At 42.6% G+C, this 24,032-nt stretch overlaps 1 protein-coding gene across 2 annotated transcripts in view; it reads right to left on the bottom strand.

The window, feature by feature from the left end:
• The window catches only part of PITPNC1 (phosphatidylinositol transfer protein cytoplasmic 1), a 219,308-nt gene that overhangs the window by 161,903 nt on the left and 33,373 nt on the right, over positions 1-24,032 (bottom strand). The window contains exons 1-2 of one of the 2 annotated variants that reach the window (XM_036339895.1): positions 4,145-4,913; positions 1,721-1,845 (exon numbers count right to left, since the gene is read on the bottom strand). The exons of the other annotated variant lie outside the window; for it this stretch is intronic. The gene's annotated coding sequence lies outside the window, so the exon portion shown is untranslated. Of the gene's footprint in view, positions 1-1,720; positions 1,846-4,144; positions 4,914-24,032 lie in introns of those variants that run through there. 2 annotated transcript variants of the gene reach the window in all.

The following is a 24,032-nucleotide window of genomic DNA, read 5'->3' as shown; positions in this document are numbered from 1 at the left end:
GTCATTCTGCCCCGGAGGTTACACCTGCCCTGAGAGAGGCCCACAGTCCGTCAGTGGCGGATCAGGGAGAGGGGAAACGGCCTCTGTGGTGCAGGTCATGCTCCCAAGCTCCCCACTCTCTGCCCTCTCTCCAGCTCCACCCCTCCACCCTACAGCATTTCCACGAGAATCCCTCAGCTTCTAAGGAATCTCACCCAAGACACCAGGAGTTAAGCTTTCATGAGGTTTTGGGAGTGTTTGGTAGATCCTGGGGAGGAAACTTCAAGACTCCAGAGCTCCCCTAAGGACAACTAGGCAGAGAGGACCCAGCTGATGTCCCTAAAACCAGAGATCAGGTTCATTTCCAAGTTCTTCATTATTCAGATTGGAGAAAGGACATCAGAAAGAGGGGCTCTGCCATACCAGGTGACAGACCTGTCTCCTAAAAAGATTCGACAACAAAAGATTAATTTGGCTAGTTCCCAGGCACCCTGTACCCATGTTGGGGGAAAAACCCTCAACACTAGTGAGTCCAATGTCCCAGAGCACGTAAAAGGCAAAAAGAGTTACATCAGCCATCGAGTCTTTTTCAAGGAGGTACAACAGGTAGGTTTTTTATTTATTTCAATATTTCAATACTAGTATTAGGAGTGTTTTGGATCTCATTTTAGAAGTTTGGTGATATTTCTGTGACCACAAATAGGTTGTAAGAGCTTAACTCTTGTTTATATCAATTAGCCTATGAGAAAATTGGTTTCTTTTTATGTTGTTGTGAATCCTCACCAGAGGAGACTTTTTTCCATTGATTTTTAGAGAGAGTTGACATGAGGGAGGGAGAAGGGGGTGGAGAAAAAGACAAAGAAACATTGATATGAGAGAGACTCATTAATTGTTTGCCTCCTGCACACCCCCCCAGGTATGTGCCCTTGACCAGGACCCTTAAACCTGAGACCCTTCTGTGTGCAGGCTGACACTCCAACCACTTAAGCAACACCGGCCAAGATATATTTTTATTGATTTCAGAGAGGAAGGGAGAGGGAGAGATAGAAACATCGATGAGAGAGAATCACTGATTGGCTACCTCCTTCATGCTCCCTACTGGGGATTGAGCCTCCAACCCAGGCATGTGCCCTTGACCGCAATAGAACCTGGACCCTTCAGTCCACAGGCCAACACTTTATCCACTGAGCCAAACCAGCTAGGATAGTTTCTTTTCACATCATTTTGCTTACAGTCCCAGTTCCCAAGAACCTATCCACGACATTAAGTGAGACTTACTGTGCTTAGAGGTTTTGCACTGGTCCTGCCTCACTGCTATATTTCCTTAGTGTTTGCAGGACTGTTCCCTCTACGTTGGATTGGTAGGAAACTCTCTCCTTTACACACACTCTATCACCTTCCCCTGCCCTTTCTTACCTCTTTATGCTCCTCCTGGGGCTTCCCAGGATCACCTCCCCGGGTCCCCATCTTAGGACAGATGTACATCCAATAACATAAATCTTAAAATCGTAGCTGCAGAGGGCACACTCCCAGAGAAGAGCCCAAGAATGCAAAGCCTGCCTCTGTGTTCTAACTAGTAGAAACTTGCCCAAGTATTTGATTTTGGGGCAAAGTAACTTAAAAGCCAGAGTTGTGAAACAATGGTCTAAAAGAGTCTAAGAACTTTACATGACCCATAACACTGTGCCCTTTGATACAATTTTTAAATTAACTTTTAAAATTAGCTTTCATAAATCTTCACCTGGCTTGCTATATTTCAGATGTCGAATTCAGGACAGTGTTCAAAGGTTTTCTTTTATGAGTTCCAATTCCAATTTATCATTCTTCCTTTACTGACTTCCTTTTGAGCATATGAGTCCTTGAAGACTAAAAAACCAATGAATTAATCAAAGGAAAAATGTTCTGTTTCCCCCATTTAGAAATTCATTGAAATATAGATGAAGTCCATCCTGAACAGCATGACGTTCTAAGAAAGCCATCAGCCTAAATGCCTTTATGAATAACTATTATGTTAGAAGCTCAAAAGATTTTATATCTCAGCCAAACGAATAATCAGGCCACCAAGGAAGAAAATGAACATAACAGGGACTACAGTTTTTCTCTGCTTATAAGAACAGATAAAATATCTTTCCATTTTCCCACCATATACACATTCAGGTAGTTTCTCCAGCTATCTCTGATGTTTCTTGGCCCTAAGTTAAGAGCTTCTGGAAGCTGATTTTGCTTCTTCAGACCCCTATGTTCTATGTGAAGTACAAAAGAATTATAGCATGAAGGCAACATCCTGCTTAACTTGTATAAACTGGTACTTTGGACTCACCAATTGTCAGCCCAGCATCTGTGCCCGTCTGTCAGCTGAGCGGCACTCCCGCTGTGGGAGCGCACTGACCACCAGGAGGCACCTCCTGCGTTGAGCATCTTCCCCCTGGTGGTCAGTGCATGACATAGCTACCGGCTGATCGTCTGGTCGCTTAGCTTTTATATATATCGATATGCCACAAATTCAGTTAAGAAAGTGATTAAACAGCATTACAAGTAAGTATTTTTAAAAAACAACATAGCCCTGGACAGTATGGCTCAGTTGGTTGGGCATCGTCCTCTGCACCAAAAGGTTGCAGGTCAGGGCACATGCCCAGGTTCCGGGTTTGATCCCCTAGGGGGCGTGAAGGAGGCAGCCAATCAATGTCTTGCTCTCACATGGATGTTTCTCTCTGTCTCCCTCTCCCTTTCCCTTTCTCTCTAAAAATCAATTTAAAAAACAAAACAGCCCTAACCGGTTTGGCTCAGTGGATAGAGCATCGGCCTGTGGACTGAAAGGTCCCAGGTTTGATTCCGGTCAAGGGCATGCACCTTGGTTGCGGGCACATCCCCAGTAGGAGGTGTGCAGAAGGCAGCTGATCGATGTTTCTCTCTCATCAATGTTTCTAACTCTCTATCCCTCTCCCTTCCTCTCTGTAAAAAATCAATAAAATATATTAAAAAAAAAACAAAAAAACCCTAACCCAAAACAAGCTTTTAATTCTCCCTGCCTGCCAATCAGAAGTACAAAGAGAAAATTACTATCAGTATTCATCCCTCTTTAGCTATTAACTATTACTTGCTAGGCAAAGGTATTCATAAGTCTGACTTACTATAGGAGGCTTGTGGTTTTAAAAAATACAAATGCCAAATATAATCAGTACATTACTATATATTTGTGTGTGTGTGTGTGTGTGTGTGTGTGTGTGTGTGTGTAGAAACACAAACTATGTATTTGTCTATAATTATTTAGTAATCAAACTAGTCTTTTTCCCCCTGAAATTTACCAGTTAGGAAAATCATTATGTCATGTAAATAATTTCCCTGGCTCCACCCAACTGCATCAAAAGCAGTCTTTCTTCTAGCACAATATGTATTTGGAAAGTGCCCAGTATGTGGCGTTCTTGTCCAGATCACTATACCCAAAGCACGTAGCAGAAAAAATCTTGTAGCTAAGCTCACTCCTCCCAACCAGTAATTAACAGACCTCTCTTCCTGACCAAAGGGCCCAGCAAATGAGCTTCCAAGATGAGAGCCACCAACCGCACAGTTATCTTTCAATTCAATGTTGGAGAGATTTCACTTTGTCGCTCCCCAACACAATGGGATGGGTTTGGAGAAAAACAGGAAAGACATGTCCTGTGTGATACGCATGTGGCCCCTGAAGAGAAAGGACATTCCTAGTTCATTAATTCCGACAGGATGCTCAGTACTTTTCATCTAATACGGACCAGACCTACTCAGGCACTGCCCCCACAGCTGTATATTATCCTGTCCTGCTATTCTGTGGGACCTACTGTCTATTTGATTCAAGTAGGAAGATTCTAGAAGCACTTTCAAAATGGGAGTATACAATGTTTTACTTCTAATGTGAGTAATTCGGAATACCGGTGGAATTGCCTCTTCACACACACACACACACACACACACACACACACACACAGACACACACACACACACACACACACAGTTTAAGGCAGGCCAAGGCAAGAGTTCTGCACCCTAGAACACAAATAAAAGCTACACCCTGCGCAGAGTGCCTGGGCTGGGAGCACGCCCTGCCACCTTAAACTGGTTGTCCACCTCTGATGGACAATGGCAATCCAGAGGCTGACGGGGAAAGTATGGAAAATCAATGGGCACTCACTTGGATAGACAATTCTGGGTGCAGAAGACCTGCCACGGGGAATAAATCACTTCATTTAAGTTTATCTTTTTAGCAGTGCATCGTGGATTATACCCATATATCACTTCAACCTCTTTTCTGCCCTGTTGACAAAGGACAAATTGAGAAGGATGGTGAGAAAACTGGGAGAAAGAAGTGGGGAGGGTGGACAGAAGAGCTCTGTTACTAGGCCTGTGCAGGAAAAGAAATAATAATAATAAAGCAATGTCTTTGTTTTCTAAGTATCAGTTCTACTTGGAAAATTTCACAGCGCTTCCTGGATTTACCAATGAAGTGACAAGAAACCATGCATAGGTGTGCAGGAACTATGCTTCCCCTCTGTACATAATCCTTCATTCTGTTCACATCTATTTCTAGCCTTTGAGTAGGAGAACTTAAAATGTGACCCAGAGCCCTTCATTCCACAGGTATTCATCCACCCTCCTACACTAGACCTTCTCCAATAATGAGTCACCCACCATCCCCTCTGACTTCTGATTGGGTGGCAATCTACCAAGCCAGGGTCCCTTATTTCCTTGTCTGTCTTCCCTACCGGACAATAAATCTGAATGCAGAGTAGAGCTCATTCATTGTTTGTTTTTTTGCCCATTTTTCTTTTATTGAGGTAAAATCAAATCCACCTGGCACACAATTAACCATTTGAAACTGAACAATTTAGTGGCATTTCGTACGGTCATAATGTTGTATAACCATCACCTCTACCTATTTCCAAAGCATTTTCACCACCAAAATAAAACCCCGTACCCATTAAGCAGTCATTCCCTATTCCCCAGCACCTCCACTGGCCCGTGGCAACCACCAATCTGCTTTTATGGATTTACAATCTATTCCAGATATCTTTTATAAATGGGATCCTATAATAGATGACCATTTGTGCCTGGCTTTTTTCAATAAGCATGATGTTTCTGAGGTTCATCCAAGTTGTAGCATGTAAGAGCTCATTCATTGTATTCTCAGCATTTGGCATTGGTATTCTCAGCACTTGACTCAATCAATGACTCCCAAGTGAAACTGCAGAAAATTAGAAGTAGGAAAGACTTCCAAATGGCACATACTAAAAATAAAAAATTTATATTATTTTATTTTGTAATAAAAATTATGTATTCAGTACTGCGTCACTAATGACGGGAATACATTCTGGGAAATGCATCACTAGGCAATTTCAATCCTGTGTGAACATCATGGGGTGCCCCTATGCAAACGTAGATCAACAATACTACACATTTAGTCTATATGGTATAGCTCGTTATTGCATCTAGGCTACAAGCCTGTACAACCTATTAGTGTATTGAAATGAATACTGTAGGCAACTGTAGATATGAAGGCCTAGGACACCACTGCACACTACTGTAGACTTTAGAAACACTGTACACTTAGGCTGCACTAAATTTTACGACAGCTGGGACGTCATGACGGCCAAGTTGCTAAGCAGTAGGAATTTTTCCATTTCATTATCATCTATGGGTCCAGTGTCGTATATGCGGGTCTTTGCTCATGACAACATTATTATGTGGCTCATGACTGAGGGTGTACAGTGTGATGATTTCCTATACATATACATCATGAAATGATTACTGTAGTCAAGCTAATTCACGTATCTCTTCACACAGTTAGCTTTTTGTGTGTGTGTGCGCGATGAGCACAAAAAATAATTTGTGCATTCCTGGATGGACAAATGGATCAACATAATGTGGTACACACATACAATGGAGTATTATTCAGCCTTTAAAAGGTAGGAAATACCAACACAAGCAGTAGCACAAATGAACCTAGGAAGCTAAGTAAAATCATCCAGACACAAAAGGCCAAATACTATCAGATTCCACTTATAGGAAGTCCCTAGAATAGTCAAATTCATTGAGATGGAAAGTAAAATGTGGCTGCCAGGGGCTGGTGGGAGGGGAGAATGGGAAGTTAGCATTTATGGGTACAGGGGTTTCTTTTGGGGGAAGATGAAAAAATTCTGGGTATGCATCATGGTGATGGCTGAACTACACTGTGAATGTACTTAACGCCATTGAACTGTACACTTAAAAAAGGTTAAAATGGTAAATTTTATTTTATATATACAGGGTGTCCCCAAAAAATGTATACACACTTTACCAGCTGATTGCTCAATTTTTTTAAATGAAATTTTAATTAACACTGCCTTTATAATTATTCAAAGTATTCATTTTTGGGGACACCCTGTATATATAAAAGACACTACCATTTTTTAAAAGTCTCCTGTGCAGTATTTCGCAGGAGGAAGGAGTATGTGGGACTGTGGTCTTGACCCACTTTTAGTGACTATTTCTTCTTAAGTTGAGTTCTGAAATATCGAATTGATAGCAAAGGGAAAAAAAAAACACATCTAGGATTCACACAGCTCAGTGTCCAAATGTCTACAGTCCTTAATTTGGAAAATATCACAAGAATCATGAAACTGGTTCTAAATTTACTTCTGATTCATGAAAACAAAAATGAAGTGTGATTTTAATTGGGCTCTCTGCGAGTGTAAGTGTTGTTGCACATGACTCATTATTTTAATTGTTAGTGATCACTGGCTACTCTACCAACCTCACTACCAGAGAGAGAAACATGAAGTCATTAAAATATTCAAAACAGAAAAAAAACTTTATATTTCTAACCTTTTCTTTTTAGCATCAACTGTCCTTTATCAAAGGACTAACCTTTTAAAAGGAGATGAATTAGCTTTCAATAGTTGACTACTTTGGTAACTGGATGTCCATAGCTATTTTACTGTCCCTTTTCACCACCCCTAACCAGAGAGAGTAGTCGAGTTCAGTTCTAAGAGAGTTCTAGATTATAATGTTGACGTTCTCACACAAGCAAAACATCCCAGCAATGTTAGATGCCTTGTCAAGATAAAGACAGGAAGTTTTTTTTTCTTTGATATCTGTCAAGAAATTAAAGAGGCATGCTTGCTACTTTTTTTAAAAAGTTATTTTCCTTTTAAAGAAAAGTGTTATATTTATTCCAATAACAGTTTAATCTTGAGTCCACAATGAGGCTTTAAAATGGGGGGACAAGAATGCAACAAGTTGACAGACTCCCCATTAAACTGACATGCCCACTCTACGTCTTCAAAAGATGTGAGTACCAGCATCATCAGAAGCAATCCTCAGGGTCGCCTTTACCTTCTTACAAACACCAAGTCTTTCCAACCTCAAACACGGAGGAGGAGAAAATGCAAAAGAAGGGACTTGGCTATATCAGGATGGACGCCCCTCAGAAGGTCAGTGTAAATTAAATACGTACAACCAAATGGTTTTCATTGCTCCAGTGCCAACACAAAGGTGACAAGGAAGAAGAGGTAAGAGATAAAAATGTTAGCACTTAAAGGAGCAGAGCAATAAATACTGTGAAGATCGATGTACCTGCCTCTGCCGTTCAGTAACACGGCCTCATAGTGATTTTTGACACTGGATGGTGAGAAAGGACTTTCGGGAGACACCGAGGGGAGCTTAGTGAAAGTAGAAACCTGAGTAACGTACACAAGAAGCACCTAAAGGTCAGGTTCTCCAGGGGCTGGAGGCTTGCACCCCGCCCCCCCACCCCCGGTCGGGGTCCCAGACAAGAAAATCACTTCGTTCTGGGCGGAACAACCACAGACAGCCACACACTCAGAGACACATGCAGACTGAGGTGACCAAAAAAACAACACTGGGATTAAGCCCACAAATCATTTTCCATAAACCTTTCCAGAAAAACAATGTAAGTCCTGGGGGTGTACTAGACATCATGGTGGCTACAGTTAACAAAACTTCACTGTACACTTAAAATTTTCTAAGACAGTAGATCTTAAAAGTTCTCATCACACACACACACACACACACACACACACACACACACAATTTTTTTTTTTTTTTTAAAGAACAGCAATGTATTCGTTGGGATCCCAGGTAAAAATTTCAGAAGAAAACACCTTCAAAGAATGGGGCTTCTCTCTGTGGTTTCAAAGGCAAGCAAGCTTCACTTCCGCTGCTCCAAGGACCCAGAAAGGCTCAACTGTGCTGGGGAACTGGGTGTGGGAGCTTGGAGGCTTGCACAAACAATCAACTCTTCCTTTAGAGATTCTAGAGTATCTTGTCCTCCCCTAAGAGATTCTGGGGCAGCAACAAACTACTAATAGGTAGTAACAGGCTCACTGTATACTGTTTTCTATTCCTCTGAGCTTGAATTAAAAACAAAACAAAACAAAGACATTCAATCAGAAACAAAGTTAATTCTTTTATCATATTCCTAAAGGCTATATTGCTGTGTGGGATCCTGGTTAAGCTTGAATATACTTTTATTATCCATTCTTTTCTTTTGGACCTAGAATCTTCCCCGTACCCCCTCTAGGCAAAAGACTCCAGTTAAAAAGAACTGGTTGTGCCCTAGTTTTAGGAGGTGCTGAAGAGGCAGGTCCTAAGCAATATGAAGAAAGCTACCTGAGTCCGACTGGAACTTCTAGAGCAGCGGTTCTCAACCTGTGGGTTGCAACCCCTTTGGGGGTCGAACGACCCTTTCACAGGGGTCGCCTAAGACCATCGGAAAACACATATATAATTACATATTGTTTTTGTGATTAATCACTATGCTTTAATTATGTTCAATTTGTAACAATGAAAATACATCCTGCATATCACATATTTACATTACAACTCATAACAGTAGCAACATTACAGTTATGAAGTAGCAACAAAAATAATTTTATGGTTGGGGGTCACCACAACAGGAGGAACTGTATTAAAGGGTCACGGCATTAGGAAGGTTGAGAACCACTGTTCTAGAGCAATTTAAGCCTTACGCTCCAAATGCCTAAACAATGGGCTCTATTTAAGCACAGTCCAAAAGACCTCATTGCATCAGAAGGCACCTTCCCAATAAGACTGCAGCTAATTCTCCGAGCAGCAGAAATCCACTCCCATGAATAATAAAGCTTTGCTCTGTTATTCATAATAAGGATTAAACCCAGCGGGGTAAAATGCACAGTTGCCAGGTCAACTTAGTGTAGGGCTGAGCGTGGAAAAGTGAGCCCTCCTTTCTCCCCAGCAACGCCTGGTGGTTGGTACAGGATCCCATTTCTTTAAACTGCCTGTCACAGCTTCTTTTGCTGTGAAAGGAGAAATCCAAGAACAAGTAAAGTGTTTGGAGAGGCAGAGCTTGAATATTACTACTATCCTCAGCCCCATGTCACAATTGTGAGTGCAACTCTTCAAAGTTGTTACATAAAATGTAAGATTCCCCAGCCAAAAGCCTGCCTCTAAAGCATCAGGGGGTTAGCTCCACACGCGCACTGGTTCCACCTAGGATTTCCTTCCCATTCACTGCTCCCCACCCTGCCCCCATTCCAGCTAAAACCATCTGCTTGCTGACCACGCCTTCTTTGCTAAAATCCATATTAATCCTTCAGGACTTGCTTCAAACAGCTTCCCCATGATCCTCACCCAATACCAGCTCTTCTCTGCACGTAGTCGATACTGAGCTTGCAATCAATCACAAGTTTAATGTTCTTACTGAAATAGTCATATGTGGAATAATATGTTGTCTGGGATTTGCTTTGAAATAATCCGAGGATGCAGGCAGAGGGAGCAGCATTGCAAGCAGCTGGAATGGCCCTGAGCTGACTGTCGTCGTTAGAGGATGGGTACATGCGGGTTCATGCCGGTTCTCTCTACTTTTGCTTATGTTTGAGTTTCCATAGTAAAACTCTGAAAATCACTACTGTCAAGAAGCTAGCTAATGACAGAACCAAGATTGGAACTCAAGATCTTCCGACTTTAAGACCAGTGTCCTTGCCCTGATTGGTTCGGCTCAGGGGATGGAGCGTCGGCCTGGGGACTGAAGGGTCCCAGGTTTGATTCCGGTCAAGGGCATGTGCCTTGGTTGCGGGCACATCCGCAGTAGGGGGTGTGCAGGAGGCAGCTGATCGATGTTTCTCTCTCATCGATGTTTCTGATTCTCTATCCCTCTCCCTTCCTCTCTGTAAAAAATCAATAAAACATATTTTTAAAAAAATACCAGTGTCCTCTCTGCAGAGCTATTGTTTTTCATGAATTATTTCATAGTTGCTGTTACTGTCTTTTCCGCAGTATCCAATCGCATTCATTGTTCACTTGACATGAAAGGCTCTGGTTGCTCTCCTCAATGAGCTGGCAGTGTCCCTGGGGACACAGGTAAACAGATAAATCACAGTGGAAAACAGTGAGTGCCACAGGCAAGCTAGGCATTGAGTGGAAACTATTTTCTATGGGAAAACACAGCCATGAAGCCTACTTGGGGAGCCCAAAAAGCAGCTCAGCCAGGAAGTGACATTCCAGATGGAACTCAAAAGCTTAAGCAGGGCTGAAACCGGTTTGGCTCAGTGGATAGAGCGTCGGCCTGCGAACTGAAGGGTCCCAGGTTCAATTCTGGTCAAGGGCATGTGCCTGGGTTGCGGGCACATCCCCAGTGGGAGGTGTGCAGGAGGCAGCTAATCGATGCTTCTCTCTCATCGATGTTTCTAACTCTCTATCTCTCTCCCTTCCTCTCTGTAAAAAATCAATAAAATATATTAAAAAAAAAAAAAAGCTTAAGCAGGGACACGTGTGTTCAGTGAGGGAGTTTAGGGACAAGGACACAAGGGTGCGGTCTTGAAGGGCTGAGGGGCGTGGGGGCGGAGGTGGAGGCAGATGCCCTGGTGAGATAAGTGGAGGCCAGATTGTGAAGGGGCTTGCTGCCAAGCCAGCGGGGCTGGGTTTTGCCTCTTAGACAATCAGGAGCCAACAAAGAAGTGACATCATCATTGCTGGTCTATTAGGAAGGTAACTGGCAGCTGTGTACATGATAGCGGGAGTGACCAGAGCCAAGATTAGGGTGAATGAGTGAGGTACCAAATGTAAGGGCGTGCCAAAAAACTCAGCAATATTATTTTAATGCAATACTTTTTAGAAAAAATTCATACCAAAAAAATCCACGATGAAAAAAAATCCAAACTGTAAATAAAGACAGGCGGTTGCTGTCTGTTTTACCACCCTGCCTTGTTGTGTTATGGGAACCCCAACCACCGCCCATCCCACCCCCCACCACTGGGCTGACAATATGGGAACAGATGGGGCAACGTGAGGCTTTATATATAGTTGGATTTTTCTAATTGTACAGCTTTTCAACAACTTTCCCCACTTGGTTCACAACACGGGAGGGTATTTGCTGAGTTTTTGTGGGGTGCACAGGGGTTTTTTTGCCTCAGGCTCCAATATGGCTGGCAGGGCTCTGCAAAAGAGATGGGGAGCAAATGGAGAGGGAGGGTTAACAAGGAGATACCAGATTCAAACACCATTTCAAGGGTAGAAATGAGAGACTGTGGATATGCAGGAGTGTGAGCCTAAAGCTCATGTGAAGCAAAATTTATTCTACCCAACTACACCCTCAGTGCTTAAGGGGCAAAATCCCATTCTCCTAGCCTTTTTTATCATTTTGTGCCCAGCTCAGTAAGTTCCTATTAACTAATTAGGTGGGGGGAAAAAAACTTAAATCCAAAGCACACAGGACTGAAGCCAGAAATACTTAGTTCCTCCTCCTACAGCCTCTCCATGAAGAACAGAGAGAAGTGGTAAGTATTCAAAACACAGGAACCACTAATGATGACTAAGACTCCAAAGACTAATAAATGATTTGAATGACACTATCCTATCGTTTTCCCACTGCATTTTGCATCCTTAGGACTAGACAGAATAAGTGACGTGAAGGCTCAGCTTGAGGGTCTCTGTAGCTATCAGATTAGAAGAAAAGCTGACAACATTGTTGTTTCTCCCCTCCCCCATTTGTAAAATCGGAGCATAGTTGAGCTGCTTTACAGTTAGTTCTCTGTATCGAGTGTTAACTAGACTCCCACCTCACTCTCCTGTGATTTCTACTCTGCCCGCATTAGCTTCAGTCTTATGTGATAGGAACACAGCCCCATGTCTGCAAAGCAAATCAGAGGTCAGCTCAGGACTGTGGACAGTTCAAGTGGCAATAGGGTGAACTGTCATCCAGATGAATGATCATGTGTGGAAATGTGCTCAAGAGACTCACAATGACTGAGGGGAGGGGAAAGATTCTTAATAAATAAAGGCCACTAAAACCTAACTTCTAGAAAACTGAGCTGCTCTGAGAGGGAGGTACAGTTGACAATTTGCAGTCAGTGGCCAGACCCAGGCGAGAAGCTATGACTAAACAGGAAATCGGTTACTTAGCAGTTGAACAAGTGTATGAGTGTTCAAAGCCTTGGCCCAGGGCCATACTCTGATATATCCTATAAAGTGAAAACCACACCATGTTAACCCTAACAGATGTGTAAGAGACTCTGAAGCTTATAGGTGGTACCTGCTTGGACCTCCTGGAAACTTAATTCTTTGTGAACAATTATGAATTATTTAAAACCATTGTTTTAATGGTTTTAAACACTGTGTGCTTGGTGCTTCACAGGCATAATTTTTAAACCACCTCAAAGGCCTGCAAAGGAAAGCATTATTTTCATTTTATAAAAGGAAGCTCAGAGATGTTATTTGCCTGAAGTCACAGAGCTGGTCCTAACAGCTAGAATTAAAACCCAGAACTAAGCCTGGCCGGTATGGCTCAGTGGTTGAGTGTCGACCTATGAACCAGGACGTCACGGTTGGATTCTCGGGCAGGGCACTCCTGGGTTGTGGACTTGATCTCCAGTGTGGGACGTGCAGGAGGCAGCCGATCAATGATTCTCTCTCATCATGGATGTTTCTATCTCTCTCTCCCTCTCCCTTCCTCTCTGAAATCAGTAAAAATATATATATAAAACAACAACAACAACACACACACACACAAACGGAGCTAAGCCAGGCTTAGAAAAACGAGAAACTTTTCCTTCAGAGCTCTCGATGACCTTACTTTTAAAGGGAGGTGAGTGAGGTTGAGTTTCCAGTGTAGGATCAGCTTCTATCTTCGATTGTTTGCTATTTTGTTCATTGTGGAGTACTTTGCACTAATTATGATTTTTTAAAAACTATATTGTATTAAAACATCATTTATGTTGATTATTGAATTTTTTGAGGCTCCCTTAAATTCTGTACCTAAGGGGCGTGTCTCACTAGTCTCACCCTAGTTTGGGCCCTGCCCCAGATACAGTGGATCTGTGATAACATGAATGAAGTCTACAGAGAATCTCATTTCCAGCTGACGGTTCCCTTCCTCCTACCACCCCACCTCTTAAGTTTTACATCCAAAATTACTGCCTACTGGGAAAGAGGTTTTCTTTCTGTTTTTTGTTGGGGTTTTTTGGGTGTTTTTTTTTTAACTGTTGTTGTTCATTGTGTTTTTTCCCCCCTTTATTGTGTGTCTTTATTCATCACTGGCTGGGATACTTATAAGCAAGAAATGTCCCAAAATGTGATAAATTAGAAAAAAAAATCTACACAATCCATGATTATATTCCAGCACACTTAAAAAGGAAGTGTCTGCAAGTAATGTTATAGCCCCTGACTAAGGCTGGATAATATATTTTTATAAGAAATAAACTTCTGTTAGGATCAGATCTTCACACATCTCTGCTTCACAGCACTGTCTCTGAGCCCTGTTACTGGATACAAAATTAAATAAATACTATGAGCTGAGATTGTCACTGATAGCTGGAGGGAGAAAAGTCATCCTTTTTCTTTCTAAACTTTTGTTCATATTGTTATGAAAGGCACAAGTAAAAGGAGGGAAACAGCCACACCAAAAGCAAACACAGCTGTTTTGAATCTTTTTTTTTTTTAAATATATTTTATTGATTTTTTACAGAGAGGAAGGGAGAGGGGATAGAGAGTTAGAATCATCGATGAGAAACACTGATCAGCTGCCTCCTGCACACTCCCTACTGGGGATGTGCCCGCAACCAAGGTACATGCCCTTGACCGGAATCGAACCTGGGACCCTTTAGTCCGCAGGCCGACGCTCTATCCACTAAGCCAAACTGGTCAGGGCTGTTTTCAATCTTAATGTATACTTTTTAAAAACTAAATATAATACTTGATTTTTTAAAATCAACATTAGGAGGCACATCAATTGCACAGGAAAGAAACTGACACAGAAATTGACATTAGTGTGCAGGTAATGTTTTACTGAGATGTACACTTAAACCTGTATGGTTTTGAGAACCAATGTCATCCCAATATATTCAATTATTTTAAAAAAAGAAATTGATTTCGGTGGAGGTGCACATAACTAGCCAATTTCCTAAGCAACTCACATGCTTCTTCATAGTATAAACAAACTATTACCAAGCCAAATCAGCTCTGATTTCAATTAAAGAAGCATTCATTCAGCGCCTACTATGTGTCCCCACACAACCAGGAACTTGTATCACCAAGACAAAAGACCAGGTGTAGTGGGACAGCGGTGGTCCAACAACAGAGCACTGCCAGTTGGACCAGTGTTTTATGGAGAAGAGTGCAGTGTATTCATTTAAAATTTTTAAAATATATTTTTATTAATTTTGGAAAGAGAGAAGAAGGGAGAGGGAGAGAGAGAGAGACATTGATCAGCTGCGTCTTGCACTGCCCCACCAGGGATGGAGTGCAACCCAGGCATATGCCCTGACCAGGAACTGAACCAGCAACCAGTGACCAGGGACACTCAACCAACCAAGTCACCCTAGCCAGGGCTAAATTTTTTTTTTAAATCTTGATTTCAATCCACGTACATTTCCTGCAGGACAGGCCCAGAGAAAGTGATAGGAGTGGAGGGAGTGGGCCTCTGGCAGCATTACAATAAAATTAAATTTTTGTGGCCTGGAGATTCTTCTCCCTTTTCAGCACTTTCAACTCTAATGAAAGAATTGTAGCAAGCCCGCAGCGGGACTGCTTTCTGTTGCTGGGACACAGGATTATGCTGCTGGATTACTTCTCCAGTTCTCCATGTAAAGGGAGGGGGAAAAAAATACTTCTGAGCTCAGAAAACCAATGTTAAAAGTCCAGGTTCTGAAATCCACACATTTCTATGCATTAGAAAGTCACTTAACGTCCTCTGGGTCCTCAACTTAGGAACTCCGTCCGCTTCAACCAAAGGTATTCCAACGAAGATCTTCATTCATCTGGTTTCTCGTCCTGCAGGAGCTTGGAAGGCACACAGCAGAAGGGGTGCTGGCTACACTGACAAAGATCAACGACCTGAAGATTGCCAACTATGATGATCATGGCTGGGGCGATTTAATGACTCCAGGCTTGGCTCAGACTAAGGCCTATTCATTCATTCATTCATTCATTCGTTCACTCAACCAACATTCATCAGGAACCTCTTCCTCTGGGCTCCTAGTGTTCCTTTACGTTGAGGTAAGACCACCTTCCTCGACTTTAAGGTCTAAAGAGTTATCAAAGCTCCTGATAAAACCATGCCTCCTAACCCCACCCCAGTGCAAATCTCCTAAGCAGACCAGACACCCTCAGCAGGTACACACATTAGTTTCCTGTAGCTGCTGTAACAGAGTACCACAAACCAGGTGGCTTAGACAACAGAAATTTCTTCTCTCAATTCTGAAGGCTACAAGTCCAAAACCAAGGTGTCAGCAGGGCCACACTCCCCCTAAAGGCTCTAGGGAAGAATCCTTCCTGCCCCTTCCAGTTTCTGGTCGTCCCAGGCCTCCTTGTGACAGCATCATTCCAATCTCTGCCTCCATCTTGGCATGCCCAACTTCTCTGTGTTACTCTGTGTCTTCCCTTCTTAAAAGGACACCAGTCATCGGATTTAGGCCCACCCTAAAACCAGGATGGTTTCCTCTAGACGGCCCTCAACTAGTTTACATCTGCAAAGACCCTATCTGCAAACAAGGCCACATTCTGAGGTTGCAGGTGGACACAACTTTTGAGAGGATACTATTCAACCCACAACAGAAGGCCATCATTACAACTAATAACTGATTACCCATCTTCTGAAAGAGGCCATCAGAGCAAGTCCCCTTTATCTCACATGCCCAGAAGTCCAAGGATCCTCAGCATCCAGCAAAGAGATGTAAACTATATCAGTCCCCATAAATTATATCACACAGCAAAGAGACATCTGTCTATATATATAAAAGCGTAATATGCAAATCGACCGAACGGTGGAATGACTGGTTGCTATGATGCACACTGACCACCAGGGTGCTCTACGCAGGAGCTGCCCCCAGCCCTCAGGCCTTGATCACCTGATGGGGAACAGGGAACTGGGGGGTGGGTGGCAGCAGACATGAGTGGCGGGGGGCGGGGCCGGCTGCCGGCAGCCGGGGAAGATCGGCCCTGACCACAGGCCAGGCAAGAGACCATATTGATGCATGAATTTCATGCACTGGGCCTCTAGTAAATTATATAACTCTCAGTAGCTCCTTTATAGGAAAGACAAGTCCCAAACTCCTGGCTGAGCCTGGAAAGCCCTGCCCAGTCTGCACTATGTATTCCCACTACCAGAATCTTCCTTCCTTCCTCCTCCCTTGCCTCACCCCTTTCTACCCTCCTGCTGGCTCACCCACCTCCTTCTCAGATGCACCCAGGTCACCCAACAATGGCTGTTCCCTCTGTCTAGACAGCTGTCCTCCAGACTGTCACTTGGATCAGACTATTGTTCAAATGCCAAGTCCTTGGAAAAGCCTTCTCCGGCCATCCTATTTGAAATAGCACCTGCATCCCTGCATGCCTTAGGTCACTCGATTGCATCACCCCAATTTAATTTTTCTTTATTGCACCGATACTATTTGAAAGTATATTATTTATTTGTGTTCACTTATTTAGCATCTGTCTCCACCAGTAAATGTCAGCCCATGAAGAAAGGGACTTGCCTGCAGGGGTTCACAGTTTAGTGAGGGAATAGACATGTACATAGCAGTAAGACTTATGGGGCCAGACACTGTTGGGCGGATTTTATATTCACAACAGGGTAGGTACTATTATCATTCCCATTTTATAGATGAAGTAACTGAGGTTGAACAGCTTGCCCAAGGGAAGGCAAAGGTTCCAAGGAGGTATGACTGGAGATCTGTGCTTTGGGCTTCTAGCCTGCCTCCCCAAAGCAGGCCAAGGGGCATATAAAGGTTATGTAATATGTCTGTGGGGTTGGAAGCAGAAACTCAGCCTGAATAGGGGTGGAAGCTTTCCTTAGCCGCCCAGTTCCCAGGCAGAGGGGGCAATCAATATATGCAAATAGGCAGAGCTTAAAAGACAGTGGCAGAGAGCAGATTGTTTCTGGTCAACCTGTGTGAGCACTGGGAGGGGACCCAGGCTCAGTAGCTGATGTGTTAGCATTAAGTCCAGTGGCTACAACTCATTCCCAATCTGCAGGCCTGGTTCCATGCACTAAACTCCCACATGTCTAGACTTGCTCCCTCAGCCTGCAGCTAATACCTCTCCATTCTCTACTTCAAACCTGTAGCTCTATCTCCTTCCTGGATTCACTTGGTTGGGGCTCAACCAAGCCCACTTCTGACACTGACAGCAAGGAGGGGACAGAAAAACTACCAAAGTGGAAGAGCGAGAACTATTTAGTGCAGAAGCAAATGGCTCTGTGGCCGAATATCTGCAAGGCTTACAACCACAATTCATTCAGGTCTCTGTTCAAATGTCACCTCATCAAAAGTCTTTCATCATCACTCTCTCCATCCCCACAACCTGACACTTCATCCTGCTTCATTTATCAAACCCTGACATTATATTTGTAAGTTTTGTAAGTTTCTATGTCATTGTCTCGGTTTCCCTTCCTACAGAGGTCAGGGAGTTTGTTTCAGTCATTGCTAAGGAGGATCTCCAGAGCCCGTAGCTACGTCTGAAACTCAATAATCACTCAGGTGTGTGGGTGAGCTAAATGGGAACAGACCCACACACCTGAAATCCAGGGACAGAACACACTGTATATAACAGATGATACTGACAAAGATCGCTCAAGAAACCAAGGCAGGGAAGTATTTATTTTTTTAGGATTAAATGAGACAACAGAGCAAGCCCACAAAAACATTGTTCTATTGTTCTAGAAAACGTTCTAGAAAGATTTTGGTAAACCTTCCTTATCAAGTGCACCCAGCTCCTTTCTAGAGAATTTCAGAAAGAGCTTCCTGGAGTTTCCTGGGATGGCTAATCTACTGGGGAAATAAGAGGCAGAGTGGGCGAGGGCAGTGCCATCTGAACTGAAAATGTCTGACTGAGCCAAACAGAAGAGACGTTAAATATGCTACGGAATAAGCATAGAGTCCATTGTTGAGAAAGGCATGACGTTTAGATGAACAAAGAAAAGGTTTTCCCAGTGATTTGTGTTGAGACTTTGGAGATAAAATGTGAGGAGGAGACTACGCATACCCCCATGTTTATGCTTCTAAGATAAGTTGTGCTAAGGGGCAAGTATGTACGTACTCAAGGCCACAGAAACTAGTCTGTTTTACAAATTATCGCGTAATTAAACAGAAGGCGCATGAGATCTATTTTAAGCACATCCTTTCTTTATTCTTAGTTTTCCGTTCCACATCCAAGTCCTCTCTGGCCAAAACCACAATTTGCAAACTCACTGTACTATCAAGGAATATTTTCTAACTGCCGAACAAGCTGTGTCCCCATCACGAATGACAGAATGAGGAGGCTGACAGGTTAAAAGAGGGGAAATGGCCCTGGTCAGTGTGACTCAGTTGGTTGAGCATCCTCCCATGCACCAAAAGGTTGCGGGTTCAGTCGGTTGGGGTGCATGTGGGAGGCACCCAATTGATGTTGCTCTCTCACATTGATGTTTTTCACCCTCTCTCTTCTTCTCTCTCTCTAAAAAAAAAAAAATAATCGCTAAAAAACTTTTAAAATATGGGAGAAAATGTAGTAATATAGGTAAAGCTTGAGGGTAAGGCAAGACAGTAAACTTTAAAAAAAAAAAAAAGTGTTAGTGAAGACCTGGGAGGTGGGTAGAGGATGAGGGGTGGGGGGTAAAGGAGGAGAGATATCTGTAAGACTATCAACAATAAAAAATATATTTAAAAATGGAAGCAAAAAGTTTTGTCTATATTAATGATCATTAAAGGGATATTTCATTCTAGGTAGAAACACATAATGAACTTCTTTCCATCGTCCTAATTTTTAGATCACAACGCAGCAGAGAAACCTAATGATCCTGCGATGTCACCCTTTATAAACTCCTCTGCCTATGGAACTGTCTTAAACTCTTTATAAATCTTCTCTCTTCACCTCTAAAAGGTACCCCTTTTGCAGATGGGCTAATAAGGTTCAGAAAACTTAAGTGACTCTCCTGCACCACCACCACCCCCACCCCCCACCCCCCAACCTCGCCCGCAAGTAGCAAGATTTGGAGCTGGAAATAAAATTGTGTTGTCCCAAAGTACTACTCTTTCGGCTATACTGAGCATTCCTCAATGATTCCTAAATGCTACCGTGTCACAAGTCTGCCCATGTTCACTGCCAAATAGAAAACACAAAGTGAGGGAGTCTTTCTTCATAAAGCTACATCTATTCGCTATTTCAGTCCTGACACTGTAACCTTCCTAATGTTTCATGTTTAAATATTCTTTCATAAAAGGATATTTTGATGTGAAAGTTCCTCCCAAGCATAGAAACAAAATTTTTAATGAAAAATTAATAAAAGAATAATGGTAAATTTTTAAAATATCCTTATCCTGCAACATAAAAAGTGGATGACCTTATATCAATCACCAAATGTCTTTTGACATTTTACTGGCCCATGAAATAACAGAGGGGCACCACTGTATTTTTTAATCTACTCATCAGTGGTTCATGAAATTATTTTAGTTAGTTAATACCTACACCCTTCCTTCCTTCCTCTTCAATAAAATAGAACAGAAAACATTAGGAGGTAAGAGCAGGTATTAAAAAGATTAACTAGTGCTCCATGAAAGCCTTGTTTTAACTTTATTAAAACATAAATGCACGTTTGTATTGGATCACTTACTGTGGGTTACAGTCAAACTTTGAAAGACTTTGTACTGTTTTTCTCAGAGTAATACATATTCATTTTTGAACATTTGTTAAACACAGAAAAATTACAAGAAGAAAGTTTAAAATCACATATGACTCTGTCACTCACAGATGACTATAATTACCATTTGTACCTCCAGGCAGGGTATGTTTTTATTATTATGCAGACACAAGGCTAGACACGCTGGCAGTAAATACTCCTAAATCCTCTAATGGAGCAGCATGATTTAACTAGAAAATTCTACTGACCTTCATTGGCAGTGTGCCACAAGGAGGAGAGGTGGGGGGAGAGAATGTCCTTGAAAAAGATGAACTAGTGCCATTTCAGATGCTTAGACATCCATCAATCTCTGATTACATCAATTGATAGGTAGAATTGATTTCTAGCACCCTGCTCATTGAAGGAATGCAATCCCTTCCATTGTAAAGGTAAGCATCTGATTCCACCATTAACATTCTCAACAGAGATTCAATCAAATCAGATTATATATTTGCCTGGGATTTTGCTTCCAAGTATTGAGTATGGTTTCTTTTTAGTCACAGGAGTGCTGGAATTTGTGTTAACAGGTCTTGGTGAGAATAATCAGTTCACAGCCACACTCGGGGGGTAGCCAATGTTTAAGCACAATAAGAGATGACCCTGAAATTGGCAAATCCTGCACACGTGCTCTTGTGAGAATCACAGGAGGTTTTAATAGTGAGAAAGTATAAATTGTGAGAAAATAATAAAGTAGGAGAAAGGAAGATGGTGGCATAGGTAAACGCCTGTACTCACAGCCTTCCACAATCACATCAAAATTACAACTAAAATACAGAACCACTGGAAAGCTGGCTGAATGGAAGTCCTATAACTAGAGAAGTAAAGAAGAAAGCACACTGAGACTGTAGGAGGTGCAGAGGCGCAGTAAAGGCTGGTCTGGCACCCATGTATGCCGCTTTTTTAATCGGGAGGGAGATCGTCTCTTCGGAGGCGGCCCAGAGGAGCAAGGGGTCCCAGCCCCACACCACACCCCCAGCCGAGGGTCCCAGAGCTGGGAAAAGAAGTCCCGGGGCAGTAAGAACTATGGGCTGTAAAAACCAGTGTGGACTGGGGTTCAGTGACACAAAGGCTGCTGGAGGCCCAGCTGTTCCTCTTAAAAGGCCGGCACCAAGAACTGAACTTACAAGGTCCCACTTCTTCTGAGCTCCAGCACCAGGGTGAGGCTCTGGGGAACAGAAACATATACAAGGAGGAACTGGATCGTCTGGCATCGGGGCAGGAACTCGGGGGTGGCTTTCTCCCAGACAAAAGTGCTTGCAGGGATCATTGTTCCTATGCTGGGACCTCCCCAACCCGCAGGGCTGATTGGCAGCTATTTCTGTTTGCTCCACCCTACTAATACCCTAAGACCCTGCCTCATCCAATTTACAAACCCACTCAAGCTGTGTGAAGCAGCTTTTCCATATGAATGGCCTGTCCTTGCTCTAGCTAAAATCTCTCAAGCTGTAGCTGGGTCAGGGAGCCACAAACCTATCAATAAAAGGCCCAAGACCTGGCATCAGCACCAGCCTGCCTTGCTTCATAGCTGGGCCTCATCTGGGCACTTCCAAACCGGATACAAAGAGGAGGAATCTGCAGATCTCTCTGTAATTCCTGCTGGGTGGCCCCAGGCAGTTCCTGACTTTGCACCTCCCTGGAGACCCAAGAGCCAGTGTACCCAGTGGTCAGTGTCAGACCATACCAGATTACAACTCTACACATCCATAAGTGACACACTCAAAGGGCAGACTCAGTGAGCACCAAAGCCTCACTGAAGCAAGTCCTGCTCCATAGGGGTGTCTCCTGCAAAAAGCTCTCCCACTGTAGTTGCAGCTGGTCCTCACAGCCAAGTGGCCTGGAGGTAAATTCCTCCCAGTGACACCAACAGCAATCAAGTCTCAACTATAACAAGACTGTGCTCACAGCCCACAAAGGGGTGCACCTAGAGCTCCCAGCTCAGGTGACTGGGGAGGCTGAGCCACTGGGCCCTATAGGACACCTACTACACAAGGCCACTCTACCAACTCAAGGAGACATAGCAACTCTACCCAATACATAGAAAGAAACACAGGGAAGCAGCCAAAAGGCAGAGACAAAGAAACATGTCACAAATGGAAGAAAGCAAACTACTGGATATAGAGTTCAAAACCATAGTTATAAGGTTACTCAAGAATCTTCTAGAAACCTCCAAAAAAATGGAAAAGGACCAGTCAGAAATTAAGCATACACTGACTGAAATAAAGACTAATATACAGAAATCCAACAGTAGAGGATTCTGAGAATCAAATCAATGATTTGAAATATGAGGAAGCAAAAAAACACCCAATCAGAAGAGCAAAAAGAAAAAAGAATCCAAAAATATGAAGATAGCCTAAGGAGCCTCTGGGAAAACTTCAAGCATACCAACATTCGCATTATGGGGGTGCCAGAAAAAGAGAGAGAGCAAGATATTGAAAACCTATTTGAAGAAATAATGACAGAAAACTTCCCCTATCTGGTGAAAGAAATAGACTTATAAGTCCAAGAAGCACAAAATCCCAAACAAGAGGAACCCAAAGAGGACCACACCAAGATACATCATAATTAAAATGCCAAGGGCTAAAGACAAAGAGACAAATTTAAAAGCAGCAAGAGAAAAGCAGTTAGTTACCTACAAGGGAATGCCCATTCAACTGTCAGCTGATTTCTCAACAGAAACTATACTGGCCAGAAAGGAGTGTCAAGAAATATTCAAAGTGATGAATAGCAAGGACCTACAACCAAGATTACACTACCCAACAAAGCTACTATTAAGAATTGAAGGTCAGATAAAGAGCTTCGCAGACAAGAAAAAGCTAAAGGAGTTCATCACCACCAAACCAGTATATGAAATGTTGAATGGTATTCTTTAAGAAGAGGAAGAAAAAGAAAAAGAAAAAAATCAAAAATATGAGCAACAAAATGGCAACATATACATACCTATCAACAATTGAATCTAAAAATCAAAATAAAAGAATAAGAAATCTAATGAACAGAATAAAGTAGTGAATAAAATAGAATCAGAGGCATGAAAATGGAACAGACTGACAATTCTCAGAGGAAAGGGGTGTGGGGGTGGGGCGGGAAGAGATTAAACAAAAATCTTATATGCATATATTCATTACCTATGGACACAGACAATAGGTGGTGAAGGCCTGGGGTGGGGCGGGAACCGGGTGGAGGGAGGCAATGGGGGGGAAAAGAGGGATACCTGTAATAAACTTAATAAAGATTTTTTAAAAAGAAGAAGAAAGTAGCCAGGGCCTCACAATGCCACAAAGTCCATATGTATTAGCATGGACTCACCCCAGAAAAACAGGAGAACTTCTGGGAGAACTACGGAGATTAGCTCAGGATTAGGAGGTATCCTGGGAGGAGGATACCTCCTCTGCTGAGGAATTAGATGTATAAGGACCTCATACTTGCATTACTACAAAGGAGAAATGCATGAAACATGGTGCTAAGAACTCACAGGCATATGAAAGTGATCATCAAAGTGAACAGAAATTCAAACATCCATTAATTGGTTTCATATCAAACATAGGTACCCTTACCAAACATTGATATAGTTATATTCAAATGTGTTTCTTACTCTAAAGTAGGAATGTTACACTCTCAAGCATACAGGAAGTTTATGATAATCTTTAGCAACCTACTTGGTAAACAGTTTTATTGACACTGTCATACTCATTCCGGTCTAACCTATTGCCTATGGCTGTTTGAGCTATAGCAGAACTGAATGACTGTGATAGAGCAGTGATGTTCAACGGGTGTACCCCAACAATTTTTAGAACATGCAGTACCTGACCATTTAGTCAGGGAAACAGACCTCTTTTCCCATATGACAACAGTCAGCACAATAGCCATCTGGTGTGAATGAATCAAAATTATACCTTTTTAT

This window comes from Myotis myotis, unplaced genomic scaffold (genome assembly GCF_014108235.1).
Source record: "Myotis myotis isolate mMyoMyo1 unplaced genomic scaffold, mMyoMyo1.p scaffold_m19_p_17, whole genome shotgun sequence".
Classification (NCBI taxonomy): Eukaryota; Metazoa; Chordata; class Mammalia; order Chiroptera; family Vespertilionidae; genus Myotis; species Myotis myotis.
Note: the sequence above shows the minus strand (reverse complement) of the source record. Positions and strands in the feature narration are given on the sequence as shown.